General features: G+C 43.3%; 1 long non-coding RNA gene across 3 annotated transcripts in view; it reads left to right on the top strand.

The window, feature by feature from the left end:
* The first annotated feature begins 312 nt into the window (after positions 1-312).
* The window catches only part of LOC102482525 (uncharacterized), a 22,479-nt gene continuing 6,650 nt past the window's right edge, over positions 313-16,141 (top strand). The window contains exons 1-3 of one of the 3 annotated variants that reach the window (XR_335230.1): positions 313-621; positions 1,678-1,761; positions 5,143-6,489. This is a non-coding gene — a long non-coding RNA (uncharacterized LOC102482525). Of the gene's footprint in view, positions 622-1,677; positions 1,762-2,745; positions 3,095-5,142; positions 6,490-16,141 lie in introns of those variants that run through there. The other 2 variants (XR_001370699.1, XR_001370700.2) reach the window with 2 other exon arrangements.

Genomic DNA, 16,141 nt, shown 5'->3' with positions numbered 1-16,141 from the left:
CTGATATAGAATCATTTGGAGGCTTAGCACCAGCCCCATGCTCATCAAAGAGAACAAGGCAATCATTGAAAGGAAGTGAAGTTAATGAGGGTCAAGCTGATAAACAGACATCCGCTTGCCAGTGTCCCCAGGCGGTAGGGGTTTTGAGAACGAACATGGTAGACTCATTTTGGTGGTTCCAATAAACCACACCTCCGGATACTTCCTCTTTGTGTGGCCCCTCCCATGCTGACTAAATTTAGCCAATGGGACCTTAACAAACATGATGTAACAGTGGCTTACACGCTGGAACTTACTCTCTTGGAACCTTTGCTCTTGAAATCCAGCCACTACGTACAGAAGCCCAAGCCAACCTCAGGGTGAGGCCACATGGAGAAAGAGACCCTGAGGCATCCTATCACGCCTGCCAAGGTGCCAGATGTGTCAGTAAAGCCATTTCCAATACTCCTGTCACAGACACCATTTGACTGCTATTGCACAAGAAACCCCAAACTATACTAGCAGGACTAAGCAACTGCACCCCAGTCACCCACAGAATCGTGGGAGATAGTAAAATGGTTCTTTGGCTACAGAGTTTTGAGATGTTCATTATGTGGCAATAGATAAAGTACCGGAAGTCAGGTGAGACTGTAGGACTCTAAAGGGGAGATTTCGGAATAACAGTGTAACAGCTTCCTACTATCTGATGGTACTATATACTAACTACTCTGCCTTTGTTATCACTAATATTCACAACAATACCAATAGGTAGCTCTTAGCTAATACCTCTACTTGGTAGATGAGGAAACTGGTATTTAAAGAAAGGAGGTCATTTACCCAAGGACAAAGAACTGGTAAGGCACAGCTGAGACTGTTACCTGCACAGGTGTGAGACAAAACTGTGAGAATGACCTCATCAGAGGAATGAGAATAAAGAACAAAGTTGGGGTGTGAGGGTGGCAGATGGTGGTGCAGCAGTAAAACGTGATGCTCTGTGGCCCACATGGGAAGACTCGATTCAAATCCGGAGATCTTCCTGAATACGCGGGCACACACGGGCCCATGATCTGGGGCTGGCTAAAGCTGGAGGTGACTGCAGCATCCAGACCCTGTCAGGGATGCTGCTTTTCTCTTTCTCTCTTACAGATAAAATAAAATTTAAAAAGAAAGAGAGAGAGAGAGAGAGGCTGAGGCTAGGGACAGGACCAGGAAGAACCACCACTTGATTAGTTTTGTATTTTCTCCAACTGCAAGAATAGTTGTTTGAGCTAGCAGGTGGCATGGTGGTTAAGATGCTGGATTCCCACATGGCCAAGAGCAGTTCAAATCCCAGACCTGGCAGCTCGAAAGTCATGTCGGGTGCATGTGTACCTAAAATACTGACAGGAGAGTGGAGGAAAAGGGATTGCAGCATGGCCATCCTGCCAGGGCTGGGGTGGGATTTCTAATTTTCCCTCTCACTGTCTCTCTCTCTGGCAAGTGCATATGCCCTATGACAAAAAGTTGTGTGTATACACACACATATAAATAAAAGAATAGCTGTTCAACATATTCTAAGAAAGGATTCAATTCTAGCCCCTATTTAGAAAGCAAGTGCCTACTGTCACTCTACCCTGTACTTCAACAGTATCCCCTAGAGCTCCACGTAAGCCGCATCTCGACTGAAGGCATCTAGCCTCACATCTCTATCTACTGCAGGATCAAGGGCTGTTAACCACTCCCAGACCATCTCCAGGGACAGGAAGCACCAATCATCACCCAACAAACAGCATCCTCTTTTTGGTGAGCATACTCTTCTTTTGGCTATGCCTATTTGTTTCTCTCTCTTTTTTTTTTTTTTTTAAGTTTCTTTCTTTTTTTTTGGTTTTGTTTTGTTTTTGTTTTTGCTATAGGGTATGTGAATTCATGAGAGCAAGAGAAAAAGTGACAAATCACCCCTAGGGAGAATGGCCACACCACAATCCCTTCTCCCTTTTCCTGGGATTCTGGGCAAACATGCACACACACCTATTATGCACAAGCCACCAGGTCCAGGACTCGAACCACAAAGTCAGACATACAGGATCCAGCCTCCCCAACCATCATACCACTGGCTGGTCCCAGTCATCCCTATTTCTGATCAGTCCTTTCCAAAACATGATTCTTTGATCCTCCAGCAAAATTCAAATAATTAGAGTGTGGACCAAGGAATCACCTAGTCCCAATTTCCCAGCTAAAGATAAGGAAGCCAGGTCCCAGCTCGAGGAATGCTTTGCCCAAAGTCCACTGACAGCCTAGGTTCAGAGGTCACCAGTCCTAATCTGCCTCTCCTTCTGGGTCTGAGCCACACTGCCCCTCTGAAGCATGTCACTATCATTTCCTCGTTTGCCATACATCAAGGAACAGATGGTTGAAATACTGCTAAAAGTGTACCTTGATCCAAGCAACTAATTGACACGTGGGGTCAAGGGAGGGGGCTATCATTAGAGAATGGATAGAAATACCAAAATGTAAGAGATCTTTTCTTCCCAAAGACCATCTTCTTACATTGCCTCACCTTCTTCTCTATAATAAAAAACCTCATAGTTCACTGTTATAGTACACAACATTTCTTCTTAAAATATCTAAGAGAAAGTAGACAAGTCATAAGTGAATAGCTTCTGGCCTTGGTACTTACACTTCTATCCCAAAAAAGGAGCCTAAAATCACAACTATTGAATGTATTTCCTTCCCCTGTGCCATGCAGACTTGTCATTTCACTTTCTTTTCCTCCCTTCTCCTTGTCAGATTTGGAACATTCTCCAAAGGCAGTGCCAAGAGTCCCACACTACTCATTACTTGGGAGTTTTCCATGTGAAAGTCTTTCTGCCTGAACCTTCTCTTGTTTGTCTCTATTTGTTTGGGGATTTTTTTTTTCTCTTCTATTTCTACTTCCATTACTTCCCTTCTCTCCTGACTTGTCTTTTTCCCTCTTCCTGATTCTTCCAAGAGATATATGAAGCTATGAAAGAGAAAAAAAAAATCTTAAAAAAACCCCCAAACATCCAATAAAGACATCCACCATTGCCTCAGTGTTATTTCTAGAGAAATAAAGAAAGGCTTTAGGCACAGAAAATAATTTTGTTTGAGATGCTCTGAATTGAAATCTCCTATCTTAGGCAGGAAAGAGAGTTTGATCCTCCCAAGTACATTGTTCCAAGACCAGAAACAAATACATCATTTTTGCTCAACTCACATCATCACTGTTTTTTTCTCAAGAATTTTGAAAGTATTCTACTATTTTTTTTTAAATTTGCCAGATAGCACGTGTGCTCACAGAAACGAGATGAGAGGATGTGAGGGCAAGAAGAAAGTGAGCAATCACCACCACCACCACCCCCGCCAGGGGGAATGTCCATCTTGCAATCCTTTCTCCATTTCTCCTTTTGGGATCTTGGGCACACATGCACACATGCCTGGCATGTTTCTCAAGCCACTGGGTTCAGGATTCAAACTATTCAGTTGGCCATGTAGGATCTAGCCACCTTAACCACCATGCCACGGGCTAGCCCTTCTGCTTTCTATCGCTCAGGTAATGGTGAATTTTTACATGAAAAGATGATTCAAAATTGACGCATATTATTGGGTCCCTGGAAAAGTCATGATGCATTTTTGTATAAAAAATAATAGAAAAATATGTCATAACTTTTCCCAACAATCCAATATTTGAGCTGGGCAATACAAGAACTCAATCTACTGATGTGCATTTTTTTTTTTTTTTTTTAGATTCATGGAAAAAATTTTAAACCAGAAAGACACTTTATAAATCATCTGTTCCAACACTGGTGTTTTTAAAAATAGAAAGCAGACTCCCTACTGAAAGACATTTTCCTTACCCCACCCCAGACATCTCCCCTCATAACACTCAAACCCTAAGGACTGCTAGTCACATAGACCCTGTGACCTCACTGGGAGCTGAGCACAAGGGGTCTGGCCAGTTCTTCCAAAACCAGGTTCAACTGGGTGCAGGCCTCTCCCCTCTAAGTTCATGAGCCCTTCTCCAGGCTTCCTGCAATGGTTTCTACAACTAGAACTTTCCCACTGTCACACCAAAGTCCACCTTCCACCTAGGCTCATGCTCTGTGGGTATGCACACCTTTTTTTTGCCATCTGCTGATTGGTCACTGTCACTGGCTGAAAACTGGCTCCCAGAATCTGGCTCCCTCACACCTTTCGTTGCCACCCTGAAAGACCCCAACATTCATGTGAACAGAGATTCTTGCCTGGTCACATCCAGTGCCCTTTACCTGCCATTCCCATGGCTATGCCATCACTCTCGGGCAGCTTCATCTTGAAGTCCAATATGGCACCACCTCATCGCCTCCATGGTTTTTCAGCAGTGTTACTAACCCTAACTCATTATCTGTGTCCTTAGCCTCTTGGGCTTCATGTTATCAGTCAAACTCTGTGGAGCATCACTCAGTCCTGCTTTTCCTGTCTCTGCATGTTACATGTGGTGCTTTTAGACAGGGTCGTGTCTTGCTGCAATCCTCCTGCCTCAGCCTCCTAAGTAGCTGGGTCTACAGGTACATGCTGCCACAATAGCTTTTATGATAGGCCCAGAATCAAACCTGGACCTCTCCTGGGGTATCAGCCTACCAAAGAGCAGCTCAACCAGCCCATATCACCACAGATGGACCCTCCTGCCTCTCCTCTCTAATGCCAGCCCATAATTTGGGGTCAGTATGGCCACCTGCTTCCCCACTCCTGTGTTTGCACTGCTGAACACACATACAGGAACAGCACATGGAGATGACCACCAGACTGAAAGGACTGTGGGGTCTCCAGCTTCAAGTGGGCCTTGGCCAGTGTTCAGCAACTGTGAGCACATTCCTGTCACTCTCCTATCCCCGTATCTACAGCAGCATATAAACTACACCACTTCCCACAGACTGCAGGCGCAGCCAGAGCTCTCTTCAAACACAAAACTGAGTCTCAGACATCAATGTTCCTGGACCCAACAACACACCTACCCACACGAGTGGCCAAGCTACACTCAGCATTTCATGGAACGCTTGCCTATTTTTATATATCAACTAAGCCACCAAGGAGGGTTTGTCATTTCCTTTTGCTTCATGTTTGCTACAAAGTTGTGTGGCATTTTGCTATAAAACTGGTATATTGAAAAGGCTGTGTGTTTGGTAGGATTCTGGCCTGGCCTTGTAGCTTCCAAGTAGGGAGGCACCTGGCCCCTGAGGATGTGAAGATAAACCAAGAGACCCAGTCGAGGAGCTCCAGGTGCCTGAGATGCAAGTAAGAAAAGTCTGAAGACATGGAGGACCCCTGGCTCCTGGCTGACCACCTGATCCCACCTGCACACAACCCCTACCGCTCCCCACAGTATAGGAGTGAGGTCTCTGATACCCACCTTCCTTACACTGTGCCTGCCTGGAGCCCTCAGCAGGCACAGCCAGCCGCTAGCAGAAGTGCCCCAACCTAACACTGACGTCCCCACCTCTAATCAGAGGGAATTCTCCACGTGCAGAGAACAATGCTGTGACAGATGCAGCAGACTTTAAATCACAGGTCAGAACATGCCTTTAAAATTACTAGCGCATGAGTTACCTAATCAGACCGCAGCCTCCATTGTCCCTGCTGCCCAGTTCCTCAGGGACAGGATCTGAGCCCAGTTCAGCTCTGTGATGAGGGGAGACCAGGGGAGCCACTGGGGCAGATGGCAGTCGACAGAGACCAGGGACAGTGAGAACTGTTTACTGTGTGACCACAGGTCTCCAGAACACAGGCATCAGCAGCTGGAAACATCTCCACATGCAAGTATCACTGTGATCTTATAGGGAGGTCTTTTCTGTTTATTCTATTAATGATAACATCCTTCCTTCTGGAACAGGCTCATTATTCTTGTTTTCAATGATACTGAAGAAGGAAAAGTAACTCACTCTTCAGAGAAACCAAAAACTGGAATCCTTGCGTCCCTGGCAAGTAGCAACCATGGTTGAAGGAGACTCCTTAGGCCTGTGTTCTGAGCTGGGGACCAATGTGGAACTGCACCTCTCAGTGCTGATGGGAGCCACTCTGCACTTGTGTCAGGAACTTTCCGACCCTTCTCCCCAAGTGACCCACTTATCCAATATGAGTGATTCAGGGCTCCTTATTTTCTTCTTTGGACTCTCAGGCCAGTCTAGGGTTTGCACCAACAAGTGCTTTGTGATGGTCAATTTTATGTGTCAACTTGACTGGGCCATGGTGCCCAGATAGATGGTCAAACTTTGTTCTGGATGTTTCTATAAGGATCTTTTAGAGTGAGATCTATATTTAGATTGGTGGACTTTGAGTAAAGTCGATTGTTCTCCAAAACGACGTAAGTAGCCTTATCCAATCAGCTGAAGGCCTGAACAGAAGAATGATTTTCTTCGAGAAGAAGGAGTTGTGCAGCAGATAGCCTGCGGACTTGAACTGCAACATCGGCTCTTCTCTGGGTCTCCAGAGATTGGACTTGGTAGCCTCTATAATCACATGAATCAGTTCCTTAAAATAAACCTAGATAGACAGATCATCTCCTATTGATTCTGTCTGGAAAACCCTAATTCAGGCCTTCTAAAAATCAAATTTTTGAGGGACCAGGAGATGGTGTAGCGGTTATGTTGCTAGACTCCCACATGGCCAACTGTGGTTCAAGTCCCAGACCTGGTAGCTTGAAAATCACACTGGGCACGCATGCAAGCATTCCCAAGATCCCAGGAGGAGAATGGAAGAGTAAGGGATTACAGTGTGAATCACACACACTCAACGTGAATTCTCACTATCCCTCTCACTGTCTGTCTCTCTGGCAAGCACAAGTGTCTAAGGGAAAAGCCTCTTTTTTTTTTTTTTTTTTTTTTTTTTAAGGCAAATTGCAGACATTCTTTTTAAAAAAAAATTGAATTTCTCTTTTTTGGAAGGAGAGGCTTTTATGCTATAGAACGCATGTGCTCGCCAGAAAGAGACAGAGAGGCAGAAAGCGAGAAATCACTCCCCAGGGGGAATGGCCACATTGCAATCCCTTCTCCTCCATTCTCCTCTCTAAGCTGTCAGGTGATCTGTGTTCCATCACAGACCCAAATAGCCTCCTCCACACAGGAAGGCCATCTGTGACGAGACTCCAAAGTCGGATCAACTTCCAGTGAGCACAGTTGCTCCAGTTCGAAACCTAGCCTGCATGGACAGTCCAAAATGCACCCGCAGTGTTCTCCACCCATCCCACAGTCTCCTCATTTCCACTAAGCTTCATCCGCCCCTATGATCTGATCCAGTCCCTCCCTGTCTCTCCCAGGCCACTGTTCCATCAGAATAGGAGTTTCCCAAAGAATGTGGTTATGCCCTCTCACTTTAGAAAGTACATACATCATGCGGAACGTTTATGTATTTCTCCAGAATAGAGTTTTGGCATGCTTTGATTCGGAGTGCACAACAATCAGAGATAATGTTCTGCTTTCAAGTATCGATGAACTCTTATTTCCCAAGGGAAGGCAAAGCAGTTGTGCTGATAAGGATCATGGCACTGCCTCTGTGAGTGGGGCTTAAGAGAAAACAAACCAAGGGATAGATGGACCAGCTGGGCAGTGGGCAGGTGAAGGCCTGACCCCTGCACCGACCAGCATGCTCCACAGTCCACTGGGGGCTGTATCCACTGTGTGCCTGATGGCTAAAGACCCCAACCCAGAACTCTGCTTCCCCAAGACAGACCTTCTGGGCACTCTCCTCTCTTCTCCCCTTCTCATTCCTGTGCCCCAGAGAACAGCATGCAGCATGTACCTACTCCCTCATTCCCCATTCGTTCTCCTTGGAAGATTTTCATAAAAACAAAACAAAATGAACAAAAAACGCAATGATGCAGCAGTAAAAAGCAACACTCTACGAGGCTGAATAGTATGGGAAGGTTCCAGGTTCATATCCAGAGACTTCCTGAGTATAGCAGAAACTCATGTGCCCATGATCTGGGGCTAGCTGGAGGGAGAGGTGGATCACAACACTGGGTCCCCATTGGAGGTGCTGACTCTCTGGTTTTCTTGCTCATTTTATATATATATATATATATATAAATAAAATATGTTTATATTTGTAGCAAATACACATATAAAAACAAGATATTCCTTCATCTTTTCTGCCCCCAAACTCATTCCTCTCTCCAATATTATGCTTATTAGCACTACGGTATGTATCATTTTCAGATTTTAGTTCATATACTTACTACATTTTTTTTAGATTGCACTGTGCATTTTCATAAATGGGGTAATATTTTCAGTATTATTCAAGTTTCCTTTTTTCATTTGACAAAACAGAGATGCTCCTGTTCTAGTGCACATACATCACTTACTGTGTGCAGGGCCGTGGCCTGAGGCTTCATTCACACTTCTCAGTGGGAGTACGGCAGTCCCTTTCTAACTGTACTCACCCAGCCGCTCGTCCTCCAGTCTCACACCTTCCAGTCCACTGTGTCACCTGCCTGAATGGTCTCATAAAAGCCCAAATCTAATCCTCTGTTTCCCTGACTAAAAGCCCTGGTTGACTCCCGCTGCTTCTGGGGTAAAGTCCAATCAGTCCCGAGGTGGTTTATAAGGCTCATCACCATCCCTGCTGGCTGGCCTTTCCTCTTACCATAACCCTACACACCAGTCAGTCCAAAGTTCTTGCAGTTCCCCCAACATGCCAAACCTGGCACTGCCTCCTTGGCTTTAGGCCCTCGCCCGCCCTGTCTGCCTGGCAAACGCCTACTTGACTCCCGACACCCTGTTCAGTGGTCACTTCTGTGAGAAGCCCTTTCTGACTTCCTCCATTAGAATTTACTGCTTCCCTTGATGCGACCGCGTGGTACCACAGGCCACACCACAAGCAAAGCAGGCCCTGCCTGTACTGACTCACGTCTCCTCCTTGTCCTGCCGCGGGGTTGCATCTTAAGGAACAGGGTCTTATCTTACTTAACTTCTTAATCCCCAGCACACAGCGCTGTGTAGAACAACATAGTGGATGCTAGTGGTTAAAATAACAAGTCAATGTGGGGGCCACCTGGCGGTTAAGATGCTGGACTCCCACATGGCTGACCATGGTTCAAGTCCCAGACCTGACGGCTTACTTCCTCACTCTCCCTCTGTCTCCTTCTGTGAGCACATATGCCCTGTAGTAATTTTTTTAAAAAATAATGATAAATAAAATCAAATAAGTAATTCTAAAAAAATTATTTTTATAAAAAATAACAAATCAATGAACATATGTATATTAAAATAGAACTTGTTTGGTCCCAAATAATATTTTTAAATTATTTTTTCTACTTTTATTTATTATTATTATTATTACTGTTATTGTTTTAAACCACCAGAGAGAGAGGGACAGAGAGCAGAAGGGTGAAAGCAAGCTGCCCGGTCTGGAACTCAAACCATAGTCAGCCATGTGGGAGTCCAGCATCTTAACCACCATACCACCTGCTGGCCCTGGTCCCTAATAATATTTAAGGTGAATTACAAAAATATTGAAAATATACCAATACCAAAAAAAAATACCACTTTAAATAATGGCTTTTAAATAAGGCAAATAAAAATTAAGGGTTGGAAATGTGGTGAAATTATTATACTGACTGAAGCAGGCTAACAATGTGGCCTTGTAGCAGTCAATAGCACCAAGGAGCTTCCCGGAGACCGTAAGGTAAAAGTAAACTGGCTGCAAATGAGAAGCATAACTAGTTCTGACATGGTTACCAAAGAGAAGTCTCTCCCAGGGGACCTCAGCAAGGTCACCATGCAATGAGATAAGCAGCAGATAAAACATTTCTTCCACTTAACACTGGGACACATTTCAGAGGTTTCTCACAAAATCACTCACCACAAGCTAAAGGCTCCCCTCACACAATTAGGTAAATGCATTTTTATTGTGATGTGGTTCTACTTGGTTCTCTCACTGATGTGGTGGCCACACAACTGTATGTAGGGATACCGTCCTTAACATGGTTTGGACCACGGGTAGCTCTGAGAATCTGACAAAATGCTCCGTACTCTCTCCACAGAAAAACCACCTGACTTTTAACACTCTGCATCTGTTTTCAAGGGTTTATGGAAACCGGAAGCATATCCACAGACTCCCAGGTCACCACTCCCATCCTAGAAGAAAGATGCAACCTATAACCTCAAGACAGACCTCTATAAACAATACTCCCCCTGGCAGAGCTGCTCGCTGACCTCCTAGAGAGAACTATGTGCTCTAATGTCAGTCACGGCAGGCATTAGGTGCCTTCTAGAAAAACACAAGCACTGGGCCAGCCAGTGGCATAGTGGTTAAGGTGGCTGGATCCCACATGGCCAACAGCAGGATTTGAGTCCCAGACCCAGCAACTTGAGAAACACACCAGGAGCATGTGTGTGCATGCCCAGAATCCTGAAAGGAGAAAGAGAGGAGAAGGGATTGCGGCGTGATCATCCCCTTCAGGGGGATGTGCTCGCACTCGCGCATGCTCGCTCTCACACTCTCTCTGGTGAGCACACACACCCTCTGGCAAAATTAAATTTAAAAAAGAAAGAAAGACTCATGTGCCCAACAGTATTTACCCATTTCTGTAGGCGATACCCATGGGCAAGGCCAAGATTCTCCAGAATTGCACAGCATAAAAGCTCTACAGTTCCACATAATTAGGCACAGCCAAAAATAATTTAGGTCTGGAAAGTATTCAATGTAGGCATAACCAAACAGGTATCCCAACTGGTCATGTCTTTAAATCTTATTAAAATACTTGGAGAATACCTAACTTTGAGTAATGTAACTTCCTGCCATGTCCCCCAAGAAAAATGAGTTGAGTTGCAAAATGTATAAGTAAGGAACTCACTGAATTCTCCTGCAGTATGAGAATATTAGCTACATTACTATTAAAAGTTGGGTAACAGGTCTAGCGACAACTTTAACTTTAATTTAGGACAAAAACTAAAACATGTATTTCTTGGTAGGAAACAGATAACAGCATCAGCTGATTTTGGATTACTTTCATATCATAATAACCTATATCAACCGTTTAGTATTTTTATCTTTTTAAGGGAAAGCATACTTCTAGTTTATTAAAAGTCATCTTAGATCATTTATAAATATATTTTTAATGAAAGATCAGCTTGGAGATCACAATTTGTATCCATAGAATTTCAATAAAAACCCACAACATTAGAAGTTTCTGATATATAAGGGGTCAGGAAATTAATATTTAATTTAATAGTGGGATATAGCAGAAATGCCAGGACTAAGGAATGTCCACTCCTCGGGAAAAATAATGACCTAAGTCAGGTGTCAGTAAACGCTCCATGCAGGGCTAGATAATTAATATTTCAAGCTTTGAGGGGAATCTCCAATTTAACGTGAAAGCAGCCACAGACAGTGTCTAAATAAATGAGGTAGCTGTGTTCCAATAAAACTTCATTTACAGAACAGCCGTGTGCAGGCTTTAGGCCTTGGGTTCTGGCTTCGAAAGCCTAAACATGAAAAATTAATGACTTTGAAGAAAACAAGCTTCTTTTACAGAGGGGTGCTAGGAGAAGTTCTGTCAAATATTACACTGAAATCAATCTTCAGCTGTTTTATGTTACTACTCTTCCTCAGTGGTACCCTACTTATCACTTAGTATCTGCTATTTTCTTCTCTTAGTATTCTCAAGCCTCTTGGAATTTTTTTCTTGGAACCTATCCCAAGCATATATTTGTCTTAGTCCATTTGTGCTGCTATAACAGAGTATCTGAGGCTAGGTAATTTATAAAGAACTGAAACTCATTTCTCACAGTTCTGGAAGCTGGAAGTCCAAGGCCAAAGTGTCAGCAGGTCCAATGATCGAATGAGGGCCTCCTTGTTGTGTACTCACATGGGAGAAGAGCAAACAGGAGGGGGGGGAACTTCATCAAACCCCTTTATAAAAAGGCACCAGGAAGGAGCCTTCACAGCCTAATCACTTCTTAAAGGTCCCACCTGTTAATACTAACACACTGGCAACACCTGAATTGTGAAGGGGCTGCCTTCAAACCATGGCACTACCTATCTCTACTTTCCAAAAAACACCTCTATCCCACTTTTGATATTGACAACCACCCCTATCTACTGGTAGCTCTCCTAATCCTTCTGCTTCTTACAGACTTTCAACAGTGCACTCATTGTATCCTCCCAGAAGGCCTATGTTGATCTAGCCCCCGTACCTCAGTGTGTAACTGCATCTGGAGACAGGACTTCTAAAGGGGTGATTAAGTTATAACAAGGCCTTCGGTCTGCAGTTGCAATTGCAGAACTGAATCCCTACATGACCAACCACAGTTCAAGTCCTGGACTTGGTTGCTTGAAAATCACACCAGGCCCTTATGCATGTGTGCCCAAGATTCCTAAATAGGAGAATGGAAGAGAGAAGGGATTACAGTGTGGCCATTCCCTCAAGGGGTGATTTCTTGCTTTCCCTCTCATTGTGTCTGTCTGTCTGTCTCTTCCCCCACCCCCTACAAGCACAAGCACCCTAAGACAAAAACCTCTAAAAAAAAAACAACAACAACAACAATAAGGCCTTTAGTATGGGTCCTAACCTAACCCAACATGTGTGCTTATAAGAAATAGGGACAAAGAGACATCAGGGGTGTGAGCACAGGGAAGCACCATGTGAAGAGGCAACAAGGCAAGAGGGCATCTGCTAACCAAGGAGAGAGGGCTTAGAAGAAACTCAACCTCCAACACCTGATCTTGGACTTCCTGCCTCCACGACGAAGAGAAATTTTTTGGTAAAGGCCCCTGGCCTGTGGTATTTTACTATGGCCACACCAGCAAACTGGTACAGATGAGATCAGCCAGAGGCAGCTGCAATAGCCAGGAAGAGAACCAGAGCAGCCATTGGAAGGACCCAGAGACCAGCCAGAGTGGGAAAGGCACTGCAGAACTGAACTTGACAGGGCTTGAGAAGGGAGTGAGGAGGGGTAACCGGAGAGCAGAAATTGACTCCAGGAGATAGACCTGATTGGCAAGGAAGGTAGTGGTACCATTTAAAAATACCGGGCAGCTGGACATGGTAGTGTGCTCTTATAGTCAGTACTCAGGAGGCTGAAGCAGCAGGATGGCAAGTTCAAGGCCAGCACGGGAAACATATCGAGGCACTTCTCTAGAAAAAAATATTGGGTCATTGGGGAAGTCACGATGCACTTTTGCATGGAAAAATATGTCATGACTTTCCCTGTGACCTAATATATAGTCAGGGGAGTTAAAAATAAGGGACGAAATAATTTCATGGAAAGAAAATGATCATTTTAGACATTTCTGGATGAGTCTGGCAAATCTCTCTACATCTGTCTTCGTCTTTATTTTCTCATATATTAGACACTCAGAAAATTACTGATTGTTGATCTCACTTGGTAAAGAAGATTAAAAACAAAATCAGCCCAACTACTTATAATCACTTTTTGGTTGGGGAAGGATGTCTTTAAATCTTACACCAAAGATCCTTAAATACTGAAGCTGTCTCAAACTTTCTTGAACTAAGTATAGTTTTAAGAAATTCTTTCAGTTATTCTCTCTGCATTTCTTATATGCTCTAATTTATTCTAGGCTCTAATCTTCCAGATCCTGTCTTCAAGGTGTGTCCCATTCTTAGACAATGTTTGTACTTAATTATTTTTTTATATATTACAGTTTAAAACATCCCCTACAAATTAAAGAAGAATTGTTTTATACTAAACAATGACAGAAACATTTCTTAACTAAATCAGAGTGCAATAAACAAAGGGAAAGAAGAACTGACTGTGAAGACTAACGTTGCTGGACAGGGCCAAGCCTCTGGGGAATTTACATTTTTTTTAAAATCACTGTTTCTGCTTAATTTTTTGTTATATTGTCTGTGTGAAATTCTTTGTAATTTTTTTTAAAGGACTTTGCCATAAGGTGCATGCACTTGCTGGAGACAAAGAAAGAGAAAGAGAGAAAGAGAGAAAATGAGAAATCACACCCCCCCCCCACCCCAAGGAGAGATGACCACAATGCAAGCTCTTCTCCTCCATTCTCCTCTTGGGATTTTGGCCATCCACACACATGTACCCAGCATGATTTTCAAGCCACTGGGTCTGGGACTCAAACTGCAATCAGTCATGTGGGAGTCTAGCACCTTAACCACCATGCTACCTGCTATCCTCCATAAACTTATATTCTAAAGACTAAGCAGTCCAAAGAGATCATGTTTTAGAGCCAGCTCTGTGGCATGATTAAGGTGGCTGAATCCCACATGGCCAACCCTGTGGTTTGTGCCCCAGACCCAGCATCTTGGAAACACACCACACACGTGTGCATATGTGCCCAAAATTCCAAAAGGAGGAAGACATGGAGGAAAAAGGACTGTGGTATGATCATTCCCAAGAGGAGGGAGAAAGGAAGGAGAAAGAACTGTGGTGTTACATTCCCCCATTGGTTTTGTTTGTTTGTTTGTTTGTTTACTTTTCTTCTCTCTTTATCTCTCTCTTTCCTCTGGCAAAATTAAAAAAAAAAAACTTTAAAGAGTAAATATAGCTCTGAGAAAAACTCTCCAAATTTCTGTTTCTAGTAAGATGAAAAGACACAGACAAAGACCAATGATGCAAAATGTAAGATTATACCATCCTAGAATCAGAATTTCCAAAATCAAAAAGACCTTTTTCTCGGGTCCCCATCCAATTCAAGTAGTCTTCCAGACAGTGAGTAAATGACACCTCTCGCAACGCGCACGCACACACACACACCATCTCCAAATGTGCAAAGGCTAGAAGTAGCCATGAGGAGAATAGTCAAATGACACTTGGCAGAATACAACAAAATAATAATTTTTTTTAAAAGTCTAGGCAAGAAAAGTAACATATTTAAAAGAAAAAGTAAAAATACATAAAGAAGGCATGCAGCAGGTGTTGAATGAAAAGATGTATGTATTAGGCAGTAGAAAGAGTGATTCTATTTACAATTCAAAACAAAGTCTGTTCATCAAGTGATACATTTCTAAAAGTAGTTTCAGAAAGGCAGGTATTACGTGACTCTTTTACTCCCTTTCATTTACTATTTATGTAATGACCACCTAAAAATCCATGAATTGTTTTCTATTTGCAAAATGATTCAGCTTAGAAAGGAGCAGAATGTGACTGGCCATCACGCAATTCCTCCCACCCACCCTTGTAGACATCACATCACATCACAAAGGCTATGACTCACTTTGCCGTACAATTTCTATCCTTTTATGAGTTGCACAGATTGCTGTGATGAATCCTGGCTCATAAATCTGAATAAATATTAACATGAAACTATCTGTGCCATTTCATCATGGTCAAAAAAGGATACTAACAATGGCACCAGACGGTTCTCCATCCTAGTTTATAAAATGATTCCCTGATTTTAGACTTGAGGAAAAGGTGGCATGGGGAGGGAGGGGAGGAAGGAAGAAAGGAGGAAGGATGAGATGGTGGGAGGGAGAGAGATTGCTGTAAAGGATTAAAGTGTCTGAATCAAGTGTGAATTCCAGATCTCCATTTATTAATGACAATACTCTAACCAACCTGGAACTGAGCCTCAAAATAGGCTAAAAATACAGGTATAATACTCAATAACTGAAAAAGAAAACCTCCAGAATAAAAAATGATTCTAACAAATGATCGTGTTTTACCTTTAATGCTTCCCTTCAACCATGTGAAAGTTGTTTGCAGAAAAGAACTACTGTGTTAGGTTCGGTGTCCCCATTTCATATGCCACATATGATAGTATCTATGCTTATTCACTCAAAACTCTAAGACATTTAACAAATAGAGATTGAACCTCTTTATGCACCTCAGGTTGGCCAGTCATTCGGCAATGGAGCCAAGAGGTCTGGGAGGAGTAAATTCTGCCTCAGCTCCTTAAAAAATAAAAATTCATGGGGCTAGCAGGTAGTATAGTACTTAAGGGGCTGACTTCCACATGGTCAACTGCAGTTTGAGTCCCATACCAGTCCTGGCTTGAAAAATCACACCAGGTGTATGTCTGGGCCTATCCGAAATCCAGAAAGAAGAATGGAGGGGAAGGGATTGAGGAGTGGCCAACCCCTCAGTGGTGATTTCTCACTTTCCCTCTCACTGCCTCTGTCACTCTTTGGTGAGTGCCCACACCCTCTGGTAAAACCTAAAAAAAAAAAAAAAAAAAAAAAAAATGGGAGAAATTCTTTACAAAATTT

This window comes from Tupaia chinensis, unplaced genomic scaffold (assembly GCF_000334495.1).
Source record: "Tupaia chinensis unplaced genomic scaffold, TupChi_1.0 Scaffold000362_1, whole genome shotgun sequence".
NCBI classification, from domain to species: Eukaryota; Metazoa; Chordata; class Mammalia; order Scandentia; family Tupaiidae; genus Tupaia; species Tupaia belangeri.
This window is presented reverse-complemented; position numbering and strand designations above follow the sequence as displayed.